The sequence below is a fragment of the Cupressus sempervirens genome, chromosome 11, assembly GCF_028749045.1.
Source record: "Cupressus sempervirens isolate cs-2001-9-10 chromosome 11, ASM2874904v1, whole genome shotgun sequence".
In the NCBI taxonomy this organism is placed as follows: Eukaryota; Viridiplantae; Streptophyta; class Pinopsida; order Cupressales; family Cupressaceae; genus Cupressus; species Cupressus sempervirens.
In genome coordinates this window covers 296,172,571-296,191,900 of record NC_143128.1, presented here as the reverse complement: position 1 = coordinate 296,191,900, position 19,330 = coordinate 296,172,571, and the positions used below count along the sequence as shown (strand labels likewise).

General features: G+C 34.6%; 1 pseudogene; it reads right to left on the bottom strand.

Moving 5' to 3' along the window:
* Positions 1–2,174: 2,174 nt before the first annotated feature.
* Positions 2,175–18,217, bottom strand: LOC149529292 (uncharacterized; annotated as a pseudogene).
* Positions 18,218–19,330: the final 1,113 nt, after the last annotated feature.

Sequence of the window (19,330 nt, the reverse complement as noted above, 5' to 3'; positions counted from 1 at the left end):
ACCTCTTTCTTCTTTCATCCCATTTGATCTAATTTTTTGTTTCATCATTACCTGCAACTAATTGGAAAATAACTCTGTCTAAATGATGAAAGCCTTTTGATTCACTAAAATATTTGATTTGCCTCATGAAATGCTAGTAAAATTTGAGATTTTACTGAGTGAAAACTATCAAAATTTGACCCAAACTGCATTTCAACTGCCCTTTAACCATATTTAAGTCATCACCTTGTTAGAAATCAGTTCTGAGCTTTTATACTTGAATTCGGTTGCACAATAGGAATTTGGAAGAAAACCTCCTGAAGCTCAAACAGACTACTACCTGTGCAAAAATTGACACCGAAATAAGAAAGTTCATCTTCTCTCAATTTCAGCGATATATAATATCGCCTATTTTTCTTACCGGAAACCCCTCAAAAATTGGTTTGAAAAAGACTCCTCTGCTAGAAAAGCTCAGGTTTGCACATGCTTTAGATTTTAAATTTTTGAAATTTTTTTAATGTCCTAAGGTCGAAACTATATAAAATGACCCCTTTTTGAATTTAAAACTTGACGTCAGTTTGAAAAGAAATGAATAAAAAATAAAATTTTCATTATTTCTAATTTCTCTTCACCCCTCAAAAAAATTAGGGTCAAACTAGTTTGACTGAGTGACACGTATCACTCATTTATTCATCCACCTCTGCTTCATCTGCCACATCACCATCTACCTTGGGCCCAATGACACATGGCAAAATCCTACTTTCTCACATTTTTAAACTAACGCGCAACTTCTTTTTGTGGGAATGTGGGCACCACAGGATCTGCCATGTGGCAACATCTTGTGTCTTTGCCTAAACCTACACGTCACTCGCCACTTCACCATCGGTTCAGGCCCTGCTGCCATGTGGTGATAGCTCGCTTTCCTAGATTATTTATCTAGTGCGCAACTTCATTTTGCGGGTATGCAAGATTTGTTCGATCTGTCGCGTGTCTTCATCTCCTCGCATCTGGGCATCTTCGCCACATTAGCATCTGTATGCAAGATTTTCCATGTGGCAGCATCCTGTGCCTTTGTCTAAACCTGCACGTCACTCGCCACTTCACCACTGATTCGGGCCATGCTATCACGTGGCAATCGCCCACTTTCCTGAATTATTTATCTAGTGCACAACTTCATTTTGTGGGTATGAGAGATTTGTTTGATCCGCCGCATGTCTTCATCTCCTCGCATTTGGGCATCTTCGCCACATCAGCATCTGCATGCATTTGATTAAAATTTTGCTTTGACTTGGATCTGGGTGATGTCATCATGCAATTATCTAAGCCACGGGGTCCACTTCAAATTTTGCTCTTTTGCCTTTGAAAAGGTGCTCACCATAACAAACTATGGCTTATGTTTGGAATTCTATTTAAAATACAGAAAAACCTTTCCAACAATGCATGTGGGACTATAGGGTTTCGAAAAACCTTTACTCCTGCATTTTTCATAGTGTCTACAGGTTCCTCCTCGATGCATGGCGTCTTATTTTTCAAAGTTTCAAACATCCTTCTCCATGTTGGCGGCTTCCCTTGTAAGGCGTGTGGTTCTTCCTTGTCAATACAACGAGTTTGCTTTGACCTGCGTTATTCCTTTGAGACTGGTGGCTTCATTATCAAAACTACATATAGCTTATGGCAAAGGCTTTCCTCCTTGTCTTTATCTCCCTACGGTTTGCTTGGGTTCTGATGCATCCTGTTGCCAACGTGGGGCTTTCTCAAACATTAGCGGATTTCCTTTTCTGTTTGGTTTCTCCTTCAAATGCATGGTTTTCCATATGTGGGCAACGTATTTCATTACTGCAGGGTGTGTCTTTTATGATGTGTGGACTTTATTTGCTTTGGTGTCTTTAAAACTCACGGCTTCCCTTTATTGTTTGGCGGTTCACTTCATGTTTCAGCTACTTAGGAACTCCTCAGGCATGGATCGAGTCTTGCTGACTCTTGTGGCACGGGCAATTTCCTTCCATTATCCTTAAAATACTAGCTCTGTCCTGTTGTTGGCATGAGACTCCTGTTGACTACTCGGCATCTTTGCATGGGCCGTAGACTCCTTGCTATGTGCTTTGTAGCTTCTACTTATGATGCGTGAGGCTGGGTCCTTTGTTCTTTCAAATAATTGTTGGTCGCTCACTTCATTTTGGCATGAAGACCGTTCTTTAATTGAGAAGATTCTTTTGACTGTCTTTGACCGTGGGCTCCCTTTTACAAGGCGTGAGACTTCCCTTAAAATGCTTTCTTTTTAGAGATATTCCTGGAAACATCTCATCCATGTGAGATGAACTTGTAGAATCCCCCAAGACACTATCATCCTTGATTTCAATGTAAATTAAAATAGATGAAGTAGGTTGTATTGACAATGCCTTTACTTCCTTGGATTGAAGGTCATCAAAAATATTTGGTTCAAAGCCTGTTGCAAAGCACACCCTACCATTTCTCACTCGCACAGAAACGTGTGATAAAACATCTGGCATGTCAAGAGTCAAAAGAGCAACTACACCATCGAGAATTTCTTCCTCTCCCTTCACTCCTTTTGCTACTAAGATTGTTTTTTTATAAACCTTAGCTTCATTATTTTCATTCTTTGACTCATTCTGCCTGATGGAATCAGTCAGACCCCAAAGTGGGTCTGACTAAAAAAAATTTCATTTTCAAATGACTGAACCATCAAACTAATCCACTAGACATCTCAAACTAATTTGAATCAAGTTTGATCACTAATTAATCAATCGGAAATCCATTCTACCACTAATTTACAAACTGTGAATTTCATGTCAGGAGGTCCATTGACTGACCTTAAATATTGACCCGAACAATTGACCAGGCTCTGAAACTTAGGATCTCTCTTCTCTTTGACATGTTCAATAGGACTGCTAGATCTTGTTGCATGATGACATCAACATTAAAAAATATTGACCTCCAATGTTGCCAACTTAAATTCACCTGCAGATAAACATGTTAGAAAACTAGAAAGTGCGTTTGGAAATGGCTTAGAAATCTGGACAAACAGGCACATGAGTTAATGAAAACTGGGGAACTGGTAGATTGTCATGAGAAGAGTATGATTATACGATTTAGGCTCATGATGAATCACAGGGAAAAATTGGCGAGGGCGCAAAGTTGGCTAACTGAATTTGCAGGATAGAGGACATCAATAAAATATCATTTTTTGTGAATGGAATGACCCTGGTAAAGTGTGAAGACGGATTCGTCAAGTTCTAAAAACTAGCACACTTGTAGCATTTTTAGTGGACAATATAAGGGAACAAACCATTTAGTCCTACCAATCACAGGTCAGGAGATATAACATCCTGAACAAGGGTACCAAACAATCTGCATTTGTTGACACCAGTAAAAAGTTACAAATTGCGTTTGGAATCGCATTTGAAAACTAATCAAACAGATTCGTTATAAGCTAAAACTTGAAACATAACAAGTCGCTGATGTCTACAATGCAATGAAAAAGAAATTTTAGCATTTGGGTTAACTGGGTCAGAGTTATAGCATGTCAAATAGGGCTTCCCAAAATTGTGAACAACTACACAAATGTACAAAACAGTAAATGACCAAATTAGAGGGGTTCAAAACTTAATCAAACAAACTCAAAATGACTCAAAATCTGAAACATAGGTTCTTGAGTATGGACACTAGATATTCCCAAAGTGGCAAATCACGAAACATTTCTAGGTGCAAGATATTCAAATGCAAACAAGGCTTCCTGTCGCTGTTTGACACAGGTGAAAATGCAGATCTGACATTTGCTTCAAAACAATGCTTCGCCAAATGACTCGGGATGTCAATTTAACTTCATGGAATAGGTAGACGCATTGAGTGGAAGGTGTTAGAAACATTAAACACCATTTATGCATTATCTCAACAGTGGGGTACAAACTGACAGCCATGTACAAAGTCATTTTAAAGTGTTTATAGGGCTTAATTTTTCAATAGTGCTCAAAATTCGGACTACAATTTTGATCGCCAACATCTTCTCCATTCATATCTTCATTGAATTTCAGGACAACTTCTGCTAACTAATTCAAAGTAGGTCATGAACTATCAACCTCAATACATAGTGCATCTACAAATATATTCTTTACATATTGAAGCACTTGGTTTTCCCTGCTCTTCTCTTCTCTAAGATTCCATTGCTTAGCTCTCTTTTACAATAATTCTCCCATGATGTTCATTTGATCAAGATTAAGGGTAGAGATATCCCAATTCGAGATAACTATATCCTCATCTAGATAAATATCTTCTTCTTTACCCTTAACCTTATTTGAAACTTTAGTACTTAGTTGAGACTTGTTCTCAACTATCCTTGTACTTGCTATATGTGGAATATAAACAACAGTAGAAATATAGGGGCTAGCAACAAAAGCAGATATTGCATTGACAATAGAAACACCTTGTTGTAGTATAGCCAAATCTGATGATGGAGGCACTTTCTGCTTGGTAGATGAAGTACTGATCACTTCAGTCAATACGGTACTCAGTTGAATAAGTGCAAAGATTGGTTGGGTACTTGGTGTCATTAGTAAATTTAGCCCCAAATTTTGATGAGAAAAGGTCAAAATTTTGACCACAACTGGTCAAATAGACAACTAAAACTATTGTCAATCTTTTTTCATCAATTTTTTGTCACAGTCATTATTCGTCAAAATTTTGACTTTAAAAAGGTCGACTTACCAACGAGAGGTTCATCAATTTTCTAAGTCTAGCCTAAACTCTTATTTCCTCATTTGCATCTATTGTTGGTCAAAATTTTGACCAATACCCCTTGAATTTTTTAACGGTGAAGCCAAACCTTCGATGGAAAAAATGACCAACTATCATTGAAATTTGTGAAATTTTTTGCTAGGCATTGGTCAAAATTTTGACTGATGCTTGGTCAAATTTTTTTTGAGGCTATAGCTTATGTTCATTGCCCAATTTGTGCATATCCAACAACCATGGCTTTTGATGACCACACTACGTTCAGGCATCCTGTCAAACAGTTCACATGACTTGTCTATGATTCCATTTTGCAAGCATGTCTCCCAAGGCAAATGCTACTACTTCATCTACACCATATGAAAAAATCCTTTATGCTTTGATGGATGCCTATAGCTTATCCCAAAGCATAAAGGATTTTGTCAGATGGTGTAGATGAAGTAGTAGCATTTGCCTTGGGAGACATGCTTGCAAAATGGAAGCATAGATAAGTCATGTGAATTGTTTGATAGGATGCCTGAATGTAATGTGGTCATCAAAAGCCATGGTTGCTGGATATGCACAAACTGGGCAATGAACATAAGCTGTAGCACATATTATATACTCCATAAAAAAAAACTTGCGTTTAGTTAGAACTCTTATTTTGGCCCTCTATAACAAGATAGAGACTGTTATTTTACTTTATAATCATAATACATCTATCTCTCTTTTGTCATATAAAACTAATTGCCTTATTCTGTCTTCTTTTCTATAACAGATACATTGACAGTGATCTAAAATACTCCCTAAAAAATCTAGAAATGAAAATGAAAAGAAGAAAGCTTAAATCAATTATTGTGTTTTTTTTTAAATCTATATTGACATAAAAAAATCAATTTTTTTCAGAGAATAAAAATCCCTGCAACTATAATGAAATATGAATCTTAATACTTGTGCAGCTACTGGGAGGTGGAGCTTAGCCAATTGTCTACAACTTTCATAATACAAAGATTATATTCAACAAAAATAGATATGTCTTGAGAAACTTTATCAAGAGCATCTTTGAAAATATGCTTTGATTCAACATCTATAGATGAAGTGGTCTCAGATTAGGGACCTTCAATAGGTAGCCAATTCAAACAACTTCTTTTTACAAACCATTCAATTTAAAATAGTGGATAGGCTTTTTATTGACAAAGCTTATCTCTATTTTCTAATAGATGAGATAATTAACACATAACTTAAAATTTAAACTATCTCTGTAGCATAACTAACTCGAAATTACATATATATTAGAAAAAAAAATTAACAAAGACTTTGATTTCAGCTACCTCGGTAGAAACATCAGAATCTTTTCCTCAAAGGGTTTGCAAAGCTTCTCTAAACTCTTTCTCTTGTCCAACCTTTGCCTATAAGTGAATTATATAATCAATTGGGATTGTAAAATGGATTGTCTAAACTAAAACCACTAAGCAGAATTGTGCTTTGGAATCATGGATTGAGTTTCTCATAGCTTCACTCACTCTATTAACTACCTACATAAATCTAGTATGGTGTTGCCAACTAATAAGCATGTAACATGTAACCAGGGATAAGCTATAAAAAATAAAAATCTAACTCTAAAAGTACTAACAATTCACATAAATCACTGACCATGAGGAAATTATTAGGAAAAAGGGCTATTTAATAACCACTTGGGGGACTCTAGAATAAAGAAGAGACCTTCTTGCAAATATCATTCATGACACATATAATTGGACCAATGTCGAGTTTCCTAAAATGCAAAATAACAATCTCAATGCTGTGATTTTTACCAAATGTCAACCTGGATGGAGACCATTTACTGTTTATTGCAATATTTTATTTGATGGAAACATGTAAAACACATTACCTATAATAGCAAGTTTGCATCATGATACCAACATTCCAAGAAGATATGCTCTTAGTATCCCAATGGTTATTGAAAACTGTAGAGGAGTCAAGTAACAATGAATCTCATATTTACATATAGTATTACTTACTTTTAAGTACAATGATGTTGCTTCTAGCATTTAACTAATATAATTATGCTATTAAGATCATTTTCATATCTAAGGATGAAAATAGCTATTCAATATTTATGATGTTGTGGTATATATGATTAAAGACACTAACCCAATTTGTATTTGAGCACTCCTTTAATTCTTTAGATGGACTTCACCAATGTAGATAGGAACATAACCAGGAATTGAAAATAAAAGGAATAAAAACAATTGCAAAAATAAGCATAATCCAAATTCAAAATGCAACACACATCATAAATAAGTCAAGGTTAGCTATACTATACAAATAAAGATGTTGACTCACCCATTTTAATTATAATTCCATCTGTTAGCATAGTCATTCATAACTATAAAAGAATCGACAAGCATGGCATCCTTCAAGCCTTCTGTAGATCGATTGTTACTTGGTAGCTCTCCATGCTAAAGCCTAAAAATAGAAGTGATTTCCAAGACAAAAAAGAAGAAAAGACAATTCAACGTAATGTGGTCATCAAAAGCCATGGTTGTTGGATATGCACAAAATAGATATATGCCTAAACGTAATGTGGTCATCAAAAGATTGACACTACCCTATAGTCTAATTTCAAATTTATCAACTGCCAGAATAATCAAAGGTCCATTTCATGGCTACTATGAAAGAGACTACATTAATATTCTATAAACCTAAATCTCCAGGAAAGGAAATTTTAATCCTACAACATCGAGATGTTGAACCAAACTGTAACAAGAATTGACCCCATAGCTTAACCTACCAACATACATAAAGGTAAGTTTGTTGAAAAATTAGGTAGTTGAAACATCTCAAGATCTGTTAGTGACATCATCTATAAGATATTATGTATTTGAATTGATGTTCTCAAATATGCTATTAGTTATTATATATTGATCTTTTCATAAGACATCAACAAAAGAGTGGTAGGCCATGGAAAGAAAAACATAATCTACATGAAACAAGTTCAATCAACTAGTCCACATTTTATCTACCATGTGAGGGATGATTAAGATTTTATACATTCCAAGGATATTCAACAATACATAGGTTAATAAACCATTATATGGTAACAACATACATATGCATTTGATATAAGCAAAAGGTAAGAAATATTAGATGTCTCACCTAAATTGGTGTCATCAATTCTAAAAACTTCTCCCAACTAGATTGTCTTGTCCTTTTATTGTAATAGTATATACATGAAAAGTGGTACTTGAACATTAGAGAAAAGGCATAAGATAGTCATAGCTAAAGCAATGAATCAGTAAAGTATGTTGAACCAAGAGAAATAAAAAAAACTTTTCTTTTAAACAACATGCACCATGTATTTCCAAGGGTGCAGAGCTCTCACAATCTAGCTGCATGTAGTCAATGGATTATAGTCTCACTGGGCTTGTAGTTTTGTTTGTAATAAGTCCTCTTTGGCATAGAATGCATTGCTGTGAATGTTATTGGCACCAGGTTCTTCAACTTCAACATTCACCTCTACAATCTACATACATACATTGGCACTTTTTTCTCAGTTCACCAGTGTTCCTATTAATTACATGTATTAAATACCATTTTACCTTTTGCAATTAGATTATATCATTACAAAGTTAATATGGTAGCATCCTCCATGAATAAAGGTTGATTGCATCACATGATCAAAAGATAAGTACATTTCTAGCTAGTTCATTTTAGCTCTCACGAGATGATTATGTTGCTTTTCTTGTCTATTATGAAAACCTCACATTTTAGTTTGAAAACTTCACATTTTAGTTCTCCAAAGGCAATTAGATTGATCCTCCTTCTTCTAAACTAGTTCACTTTCTAGTTCCACTCATTGCTCTGTATCATCTTCTATTGTAATACTTTGTTTCTTGTTCAAATTATATGAATACAAGCTAGGCAAAATTGCCACGTCTTCATTCTTGTAATCTAGTATTTCTTGTTGAAATATACTCTCGACTCCAATGCCTTTTGCTAAATATTGGCAGCCTTACTGCTCATGTTACTATGAAGTTTTCCTCCAAATGAGCACTACATATTGGTTCCAAAATTGTTGGACGGGGGTGCAATTGAAGTCTGCTTTGAAACCCAACATATAGCCTTCTACATTTTGGTCTATGCTATTCATGTAAGAGGTTTGACAGAAATGTCAGTATGAGATAATTATAGTATTCTCTGATGCCAGTATATAGAACAAGTGAATTTTTTAATGAAAGTATGTGAAAATGCCCATGTATATTTGATCAAATTCATAGAAAATAAAGTATGACTGGGTGTTGATCATTGTTGATCTGAGGAAATAAATTCACTGAATATTTCATTATAAATCCACTCTTATGGAGCATATTCACTTATTGTGGTCTCACGGGCTTTTACCCTCATTGGATGTCCAAAACAAATCTAGCTTAATTCTTCCCATGTATAGCTAGGAAACAATGCCACATTCATTTATTTTGATCTTTCCAAACTACAAAGGAAATAAATGCAAAACCTACTATACTTAGAAATGGAACATTCAACATGTCATGAATATGTCTCTTTGAGAAAAAAAAATAGAGATATACAAGCTCGATGAGGTATCACTGAGACAGTCTTGCAACAAAATTTAGTAAATGCATCATGTAGTGTGCTACATTTCAAATAGAAATATTGGTTAAATGTGTTTAAAGAGTGAACTAAATGAAATTATTGATCTTTATGTTCAAACTTTAAATACTATAACCCCTTTCCAAGGTAGTAAATGACATCTGAAGTGAAAACTCTTATTTTTTTCCATAATGTGATATGGCTAATCCCACTAACCAATAAGTTAAGAGCACATGTTTTGAGAGTTCAAAATAGATGTGTCTTAGTTAGACCACCAACAATTTGAGATAACTAAATATTGCAAATAAATCATGTTCCAAGCATTTAAAAAATCAAAAGTTACTCTCCAACATGGAATGGAGATATATGGTGTCATGGTGAAAACAAATACAAAAGACAGTTATGAGTGCATAGATCATTTAGCTGAAAAGATACAATCAGGTCGGTGAGATCACAGTCATAAGATATTATCCATAGTAGTCTGTAGTTAAGAGTGCTTGAGTTGGAGTAGTACCGAGATGGGTGACATCCCAACAAGTCCCGGTGCTTCACCTCTCTGAACATAAACTAGATGTAATGAGTGTTAAGTGTTCCATTCATTCTCATCATAGATGGATTCTTGTAAAATCCCACTCATAAAATATGGGTTGATGAGTTTTTCTTAAGATTACACACTTGAATCCTGATAGCAATATCACAAGAAGAAGAGCAGTCAAGAGATCCTAGGCTCCATTTGAAAGTATCTGAGCTTTAAGGTATAAGATGTAGTTGTATACTAAAGATGGTCATGGTGTTGGCAGTGAACTAAAGAGGATAAATGTTTACAAGTAGATAAATGATAGCAACATAGTGCATGAAAATAGTCTCATAATACAAGGACAGTCTGAGATGCCAAGGATTAAAACAATGGTATTCACTATCAACACAAAGACACCAATGAACAAAAGGCATTACAAATGGTGATGTGTTTGTAGTCATGAAAATGACATGAAGCTAATGAACAATCATCAAGGACATCAATCAGAGAGAAAATATTAAGAGAGCGGATATGAAGAAGTACATTGGATTTCAATGCACCATGACAGAGTGAGATTGACTGTCACAATGAGCATAGTTTTGCTTTCAGGAAGGGAAAATTAGTATCCAAGGAGCTAAAATCCATAATTAGGAGCATGGAGACATATTACATGATAATAGTCAAAATCTCTTCAACAGGGATTATTCATAGATAGATATGGCTTCTCTTGAGAAGATCCATGCAATTCCTTTGAAAAGGAGTCTCATGATTGTCAATCAAAATTTTCTATTGTATTAAAAAGTTCTCTTCATTGTTCTAACCATGTTGGGGTAGACGAATGCAGCCAATATGGGGAAGGGCTTGATAGTAGAAGGAATCAATGAAGAATAAAGGGTACTTCATAGTAGTTATGATAGCTAAAGCAAGTAAAAAAGTTGCAATTGTTAACAATAGCAACATATATTTTGTCAGAGTATAGTCATTTGACTTCTTGGTGCAAAATTGAGCAAGGAATGAGACTTTGAAGGACACACAAGTACACACCTAGTCATAATATCCCAAGTTGTAGTTTTCTCTACTTTTTAAAAAGCTTTTTGGGATTTTTAGATCTTACTACATCAGTCTCTAGACTAGCCACACCCTTTGGGATAGAAATCGAATCAATCTATATTGTTGTGTTCCTTTTTTGGGCCATTTCTAAGTATAAAAACTTGTGAGGTTAGCCTATAATCTAATTATTTTGTAAAATCTTCCTTATAGCTGAGCATTCAAAGATTTTGCATATCACTATTGCAAGGTATCATATTTATTTGTTCCCATGAGCCCTTCCCTTATCACATCCCATCCTTAATTTTAGTTAGTTCATGATGTTATACTGTCCAATACAATTATTTCAAGCTTGATGATGAAGATATGGAAGCAATGGAGCACACTTTTATAACATTATCTAGGAATTGCAACTGTTTGCAGCCCAGGAGATAGTTACTATAATAAATGATGTGATGAGGGGATGGTTAGCATCATAAAGAACATGACGAGAAAAGAAAATATTTCCCACCAAATGTGGAGGAGATAAAAGGTCATAAAGCACAGTTAAACATATGACTAAATGGAAGGTGAAAGGGAACCATCCAGTAATGGTTTAAGTTTCTCCACAAGAATGAAATGGAGCCATATATCAGCTATGCTTAGATATCTTAGATCTATAATAGTCAAGATAAGAAATCAACGTAAATAATGTTTTTCTATCAATAAATTAAGGATTCTATTTGGGCCCGCATCAACAATATAAAAGAAAAATTTACAATAAAAAATTGGTTATCCCAAAAACCCATGCAAAGTTTTCAATGCTAACAATTTGTCAATTACCAATACAAAATCTTATTCCAACACTACAAGGTAAAATTACTGCAAAACCAACCTACTTTAGACAAGAAAGTTAAAACTATAATGCCAGTGAATCCTTCCACTTTAGGAACCCATGCACACATGCAACCAAATATAGTCAGCATAACTAAAAAACTATAGAAATCTGAAGGACTACGCTCTGCATGCACAACTGCAGCACCGTTGTAACTATACTCCAACCTGCTCTAGACACCTGGCTCCATTAAGGTCTAGTTCTCAGAATGGGTAACCCTATTCCTGGAGGAAGCTGACAAGTTGAAAAGGCTCCCCACTTCCAAGAATCCCTTCCTCAAGATACTCTTTAAACTCTCAAGGTGTTAATATTCTTGGCTAGATCATGGAAATAGAGTCAAGCTCCTCATTTTGGGAGCATATGATTGAAACTCCCTGCACAGAGTTGCCAACCTCAAACTAGGACTTCAATTGCACCCACTAAAGCTTCCTCATACTGAACAGGAAGGAACACATTTTCCACTCCCAACAGTACCCCAATTACAGTTTTGAATACACTCATTCACATTTGCATCTAGAACCATAGCCTCCAATTGGGTAGAAGCTCTAGTCTAGCACAATCCCACACTACCATATCCATCTTGTCCAAGGACTAGGTTAACCAAATCTATGAGTGTGCTAATTGGGGATGAAAAAAGTATTCATAGATGGTGATTGCAAACTGGACATCCATTATGTGAGGATCAACATTCTGAAAGGGCCAAATCATCAAAGCACAAAAATGTAACTCAAACATTCTAGAGCAAGAGACAAGCCTCACCTTCAAAAAAGCCACTCACATGGTCCAAGTTGGAGTAGCCACCTATCACACACACTAAAGGAACTTTAATATAAATGTGACACAAGAAACAAAGCCATTCAAAAACTCTGTAGTAATTATAAAATCCTCCAACCTGCCCAAAAGAATTTTTGTATCATTGTAAATTATTGGTGGATGAATATGAGAGAGGAGCAAAAATTAGGGGTACAATTTTTGACATGGGGTAAATAATTTGCTAAGAGATTGGAAGAGAGGAAATCTCATTCCTTCAAATTATCAGTGATCCTTGTGGAGTTGATCCTCGTGGAAAAGGGAAACAAGGTAATTTGCATATTTGCCAAATGATTTACTGCTTTATTAGACTCCCAATTCTAGTGAAGAGAAGCAATTTCTTCAAAACATTTACCCACAAGACAAGCCTCAGACATGATACCATGTAACTTCCAATCTTATAGCCTAACTATGTTTCCATCTTAAGAACCTCTAACACCACCCATAGCTCCCCTTCATTGTTGGACCTAGTCCCAAGCAAGAAAGAATTGCCTTTGGCATACTGCATTTAGCACAATAAAAGAAAAGCTCTATCCAAACAAATAATGGTTTTTCTGCATCAAAATTCAACTTTAGTAACTCTCCAAAGATAGCCTCCAAGATGTCCCTAATCATTTAATTCAATGTTTGAATACCTAATCATTTAATTCAATGTTTGAATACGTTATTAATGGGCTTAATGGGGTTACTTGGATTAGTAAAGGTTATAGGATGATAAAGATTATCATTAAAACCTTTAAAAGTCTTTTGTTTTGGCATTATATGTTTAGGTTGTCGAGTTGACAACTTAGTTGTCAACTTGACAACAAATCTCTAAGTATTTTATGTTAGTGCACAGTCAATTTTGACTATTGCATACAGTTAGGGGAGTTATTTAGAGGTTGGCATCAGTTTCTTGGAGTGTAGAGGTTGTTTTAGGAGTGATTTCATGTGAGTGAAGAGAGATGAAGGTTGATTTGTAATGGCAAAGAATACTCCTTATAAGTTTGCCAACCTTCCTTTGTTAGAAAATTTAAACTTAGAACAAAATTCTTGAATCAGAATAGATGATGAAGAAGCAGATAAGGAAACTTACCTGATCACCAGGATTTAGACTAGCTTTGTCTAAATCTTCATCATAAATGGTTTGCGGTAGATGAGAAGACCAGAAATTCCCCCAGTCAATATTGACAACTTTATCAACCAATACAATTCTCAGGAAAGCTCTACAAATTCAATAACTTGCAAAGTAAAGATAAAATTATGTACTGAACTTGAAACCTTCTTTTGCACTAACAATGAATAGATTCTTACCATTCCACCAGATTTTGTAAGTTGGCATTTAATTATTGCATCTACTCGTTCCACATAGCATGCATTTGTTCCAGTTCCAAGAATGACTGCAGCCATGACATCCTCATCATGATAGCATGCCCAAGAAAGTGTCCCAAAGGTGTCTACAAGGTTTTAGTTTCTGGTGGATGATTAAGTTTGTTGCTACAGGTGTAGGTTGATATCCTCTTTCAGATCTTGAGTGCCATAGTATTTCTTCTTTGCATCACTGACTTTTTGGAGTGTAAGGGTCAAATTTGTTTACTGATTTCTAATATTCGACTATGTATATTTTGGCTAGGTATTCCTTTTACTTGGTTTAGGGTAGTTGTAGATTAGGCTCTTCTCTTTTAGTGATCAATCCTTCCTTTTCTAGTTCTTCTCTTTGCTACTTTCTTCTGCCTTTGTGGCATTTTTTGTAAACTCTTATTTTAATATTAATATATATAGGCATTAGCGTTTTGTTTTAAAATTAAAATTGGTACAAACTTGCCTCATCTTACTTTTGTATAGTATAGATCAAATGGAAATCTATCTACAATAATGGATAAAAAAATATATGCAGAAAAGATCAACAAAAAATTAATTATGGTTTTTTTGCAAATGTATCTTCCTAGCTAGAAATTTATGGCACATTATTATCAAGTCCTCTTTGACTATGAGTGCTGCCCATATCTCTACACTTAGCATAAGTTCCTTAACTTATTATTGATACTCTATCATTGTGTATTAGATTTCAAGATATACTTTATAGTTATAATAGAAAATTTGTGAAACTAAGGGAACATTAATATTTCAAAGAAAATGAGGTTGTAAGGATTCGATAGCTAGTTCATGCAAGGAGCATTCCATAATTCAAACCATATCAATGAATTAAGCAAAGAAAATCCAAAGGAAGTGGAAGGTCATACCATGGATATGACTTGCTAGATTTTATGCACTCATATAACTTGATAAAATAAGTTTTTCATGCTCCCTTTGTCCCCAATAATAACCCCTCAAAGAAACTAGATTTGGATGCCTTATGTTTGCAAACTTCTTTGCTTCCCTGACAAATTCCTTTTTGTTCTTAGCCAAGCCCTCCTTCATCCACTTCACTCTCAAAACATGTCCATTGTCTAGGTGTCTTTATAAGAGGTACCATGATTGCTTCTCCCCAAAACCTCAATACATGCACGAGATAGCTCCTCAATTGTGAATGATAATGTATTATCCAGAAAGAAGAGATCCCTAGCCAATTGATTAGGCAATTGAACATTCAAGATAATAGGGTGCTCTGAGGAAGAAGAAATATCTGTGCTGCTAGTCTTCACAGATTCAATACCCTTGGCTTTAACATATGAAGTTTCTTGTACGATAGCCGTAGTGGTGAGTCCTTTGGGTTCAATAGCTATAAGCCTCTTATCAAGAGCTAGCAAATGATCAGCTAAAAATTTCAAGGGCACTGGAGGTGAAGGATCCACATCTTTATGAAATTCATAATACCTAGCATTAGATGGTTATCCTTTATTTTTGTCTTTTGTATTAACTTTCTCACAAAAGTCAACATATCTACTTAAGTGTTGTGTGGAAGAGTTTCTTCTATAGTACAAAAATAGAGCAAGACCAACAAGTAGGGTAGATCTAGCAGTACACATTCCAATTATTATTGCTTTAATATCTGCTCCAAGGCCCTTCTCATGTCTCCCCCTACCATTGGTTTTAGGTCTGCCACCAGGTAAGCTAGAAACCAATGGAAAAAACAAATGAACATTGCCTAGAAAAAGTGAGGAATAAGGGAACTTTCTCAAGTTTTTCAAAAAATAACCTGACAAGTCATTATAAGATAGATTCAATGCTTTTAGATTGGCACATATCTTTTTTGGTAATTTCCCTGTTAACTAGTTGCAACAAAGGTTAAGATTCGTCAAAGCATAAAGCTTACTAACTTCACTTGGTATCATACCAGAAAATTGATTTCTTGCCAAATTTAGTGACCTGAGACTGTGAATGGCACCAATTTCTTGGCCCGAATGAAACCATTTAGTTGGTTGTATGATAGATCCAGTGATTCCAAGGTTGAATATTGATTCACTGTTTGTAATGTGGCAGGACTAATTGGTTGAATATTCTGTAGAGGATTCTCCCTGTAAAGTTATTTCTAGACAAGTGTAAATGTGCCAAGGTCAGTGAAGGAAAAAGGTTTTTCAAAAGAGGCCCATTTAGTAGGTTGAAGCCAAAGTCAATAGTTCTAATCCTGGAATATGTCCCTAGCACAAGAGGAAGAGGACCCACTAAGGCATTGTGTGATAAATTCAAATGGATCAATCTCAAAAATGGAGAAGTATCATTGGGCAAGGACCCTGTAAATGAATTCTGACTCAGATCAATCATTTCCAAATCATTCCCCTAGGTTAGATACAAACTCCCAGATAAAATGTTATTGCTCAATTCCACAACTGCACAGCTACCAAATTTTTGTGGGAATACACCAAATAGTAGATTTGAGGAAAGATTAAGAATGCTAAGGGATTTTGATGTGATCATGCTCATGGAACCTACAACATTAACAAATCATAATGAATTAGGAAGCTATGGGAAAAATAATCTATAATATAAGACATCTAAAATCTCCTTTGTGTATCATATTAGTTAGTTAACCTAAAAATTAATATAACACATACTGTTCTAAAAAAGTCTAGCCATTGATCACATAAGAACTTTGCAATGTCAATGACAGAGACAATTGCTTTCCAATGTTTCCATTCACAAATTCCTTTGAGATTGGATTTATATGTAGGGCAGACACATAAAGGCATCAATAATACAAACCACACCATAAGAGAAATCACATCAAAAGCCTAAGTGTCTTATCAGTATGATCAATATGAGTGAGTAATTAATAGTACTCTAACCAAGAACCCAAGTGCTACTGGGTTTGACTCAACTCCTTATAAAAATAAGAAGAATTACACACTTACCTAGATATTGTGAATTTGCACACTAAGTATGAAACTGAAACTGAAACTAAAAATACAACTAAATTTGAAATGTTGGTACTTTAAGATGGCATTCAGTAAAATGTTTGAAAAGGCTTTCACTAATGGCTAAATTAAGGATTATGCCTTGATTTATTGGCAGTTCCACTGTCAATATCCTCCAATTATGCATAGGCTATGACCAACACAAACAACAACTATATTTTGTACTTAATGCATGAATTAGGGTTGGTATTTAGTAATCAAGAGAATCAAACTATTGATTAGAGACAATAATTCACAAAGCAACAACCAAAAACCATACCATTTAGCAAGCACGACTATCAGATATAGAAACAAAAATGGTAAACAATACATTTTGAAAATTTAAAACAAATAGAGCTACTTGCTTTTAATCATTTTTACCTGCACGCTTATTTTCAATGAAAATTATATAGCAATAACACTACTCACATGAATAATAAGACAATATGGAATAAAGAAATGATAGGAAAGTAAAGCTCCTAGTGATGAAGGTATAAATGCTTCTAGTGAAGACATTATGGAATAAAGAAATGAAGGCATGGGTTCACTGGCATTGAAAAATTCACCATTTGAATTTTCACTGAAGCTATGTGTTTATATGTAATTTGACTTCAAGAAAATTAAACAAAAGCATGTAGAGAGGAATATCTTGCAGATGAACAGACTCACAAAAGACATGCTGCTAAACTTACAAAGAATACAAGAAGCTATGTGAATGAATAAGAAAAATCTCCAAAAAGAAGAAGATATAGGATGGTCTCTAACAGTATCAAGGTAACTGTAGTTCTATGGAAGACCAAACCTCTGGTTGCCCACATCAAACATCTTGGTCATCTTTGCTTCACAATGCAGACTCTGTTTGAAAAACTTCAATGCTGACTATCACAATAGAATAGTTGCTAACTATGGTTTCCATGCTACTTTGCATCAAATTCAGTTATGCGATTCTATGCATAAGTGATATTATATTCTAAAATTTATTACATCATTACAATCACAAAAACTCCCAAACTTGGTAGAAATACAATATATCCTATGCTTTTCTGCAAACATTATACTACAATATAAATAAGTCTTAATTAATCAAATAAAAAGATTAGCTAAAAAATTATGTATTTCAAATTATTTCATTCCCTCAAAATACTTCAAAATAAATATATTAAAGATGTAGGTTGGTGTATTTAAAACTATGAAGCAACGCTTAGACTAACTAGGAAAAAAATCCTCCATACACTAAGCAATAAGTTAATTGTTCTTACTTGAAAGGTTGTTGTGGCTGAGATCCAGTTCATTTAAAGCCAAAGTATCCTGTACAAAAAGTGCATTTGGAAAATTACCATTTTTTTAACCTAATGTTGTTAGATACAATAGAGAAAACAAATGTTGATAAACCTAATGCATTCTAAATAGATGATCTTAGTGGCCATAAACTACAGGGTGGTTGATTCTTACCTCCTTTCTCCTCTCTTGTTGACCCTACGCCAAACTCCTGCCCATTGCAGTCGCACGCGCGAAAACAAAATGAACACTGCCTTGCCCTTTTTTATTATCTTTGTTAAACATAACAATGAAATAGGAAATTGTCCTTTTTCATTTTAACATTGTAAGCTCGTGTTGGTCGCAATTTTGACCAACATGGGCATGGATTTAAAAAAAAAGAAAGATATTTTTCCTTCCATATTCTAACCAATCTAAAACATTTTAATAGATGGTAAAAAAATTTGTTCAAAAATTGAGATCAAATGTACTAGTGTGTTGCAGTGGTTGCCACAACCAACTCGGCAAAAGCTTTCTTAGAGCTCAATGGTATAAAAGCTTTTCTTGGAGAATGAGGAAATGAGGCCATCATTTCTACTATAATCTTTTCTAGGTCAGTTTCCTCAATACTTTGTATTTTAGGGAGACTTTCTTCTATAGCTTCCTATTCTTCCTCCTCATCGTCCATATTTACATAATCTTTCATTTCCACATCTTCTTCATCATCATTTTCATCATCTTCCTTGTCATCTTCATCATCCTTGTCACTAACTTGAACAACAAGATCAGTCGGTTGATGAAGTTTGTAAATATTCTTCCATGTGGTTGTAGCTATCTTCACCACATATTCAATGTCATTAATCAATATCATACATGTGTTGAATTTAAGAGTGAGCTTTTCTTCATTTTTTTTCATAGATTCTTTCACCTCTTTGTCACTAAGACTTGGCATGAGTTACCTCAGAGTCTATTCAAATATATCTCTTGTAGTCTTCTTAGCATGTTTCCATCTAGGCTTGATTGCTTGCATAAGCTCATTGGGAATTTTCTGTACAAGTTGATCAAGAGAGTATTTCTATTTACCCAATTTTGTCATTATCATGTCTTCAACCTTCTTTTTCTCATCTGCATTCCTAGTTTCATATCTAAGAGATACAATTTTTTTCATTTCAGCTCCTCCTATTTCTTTTAATTTTT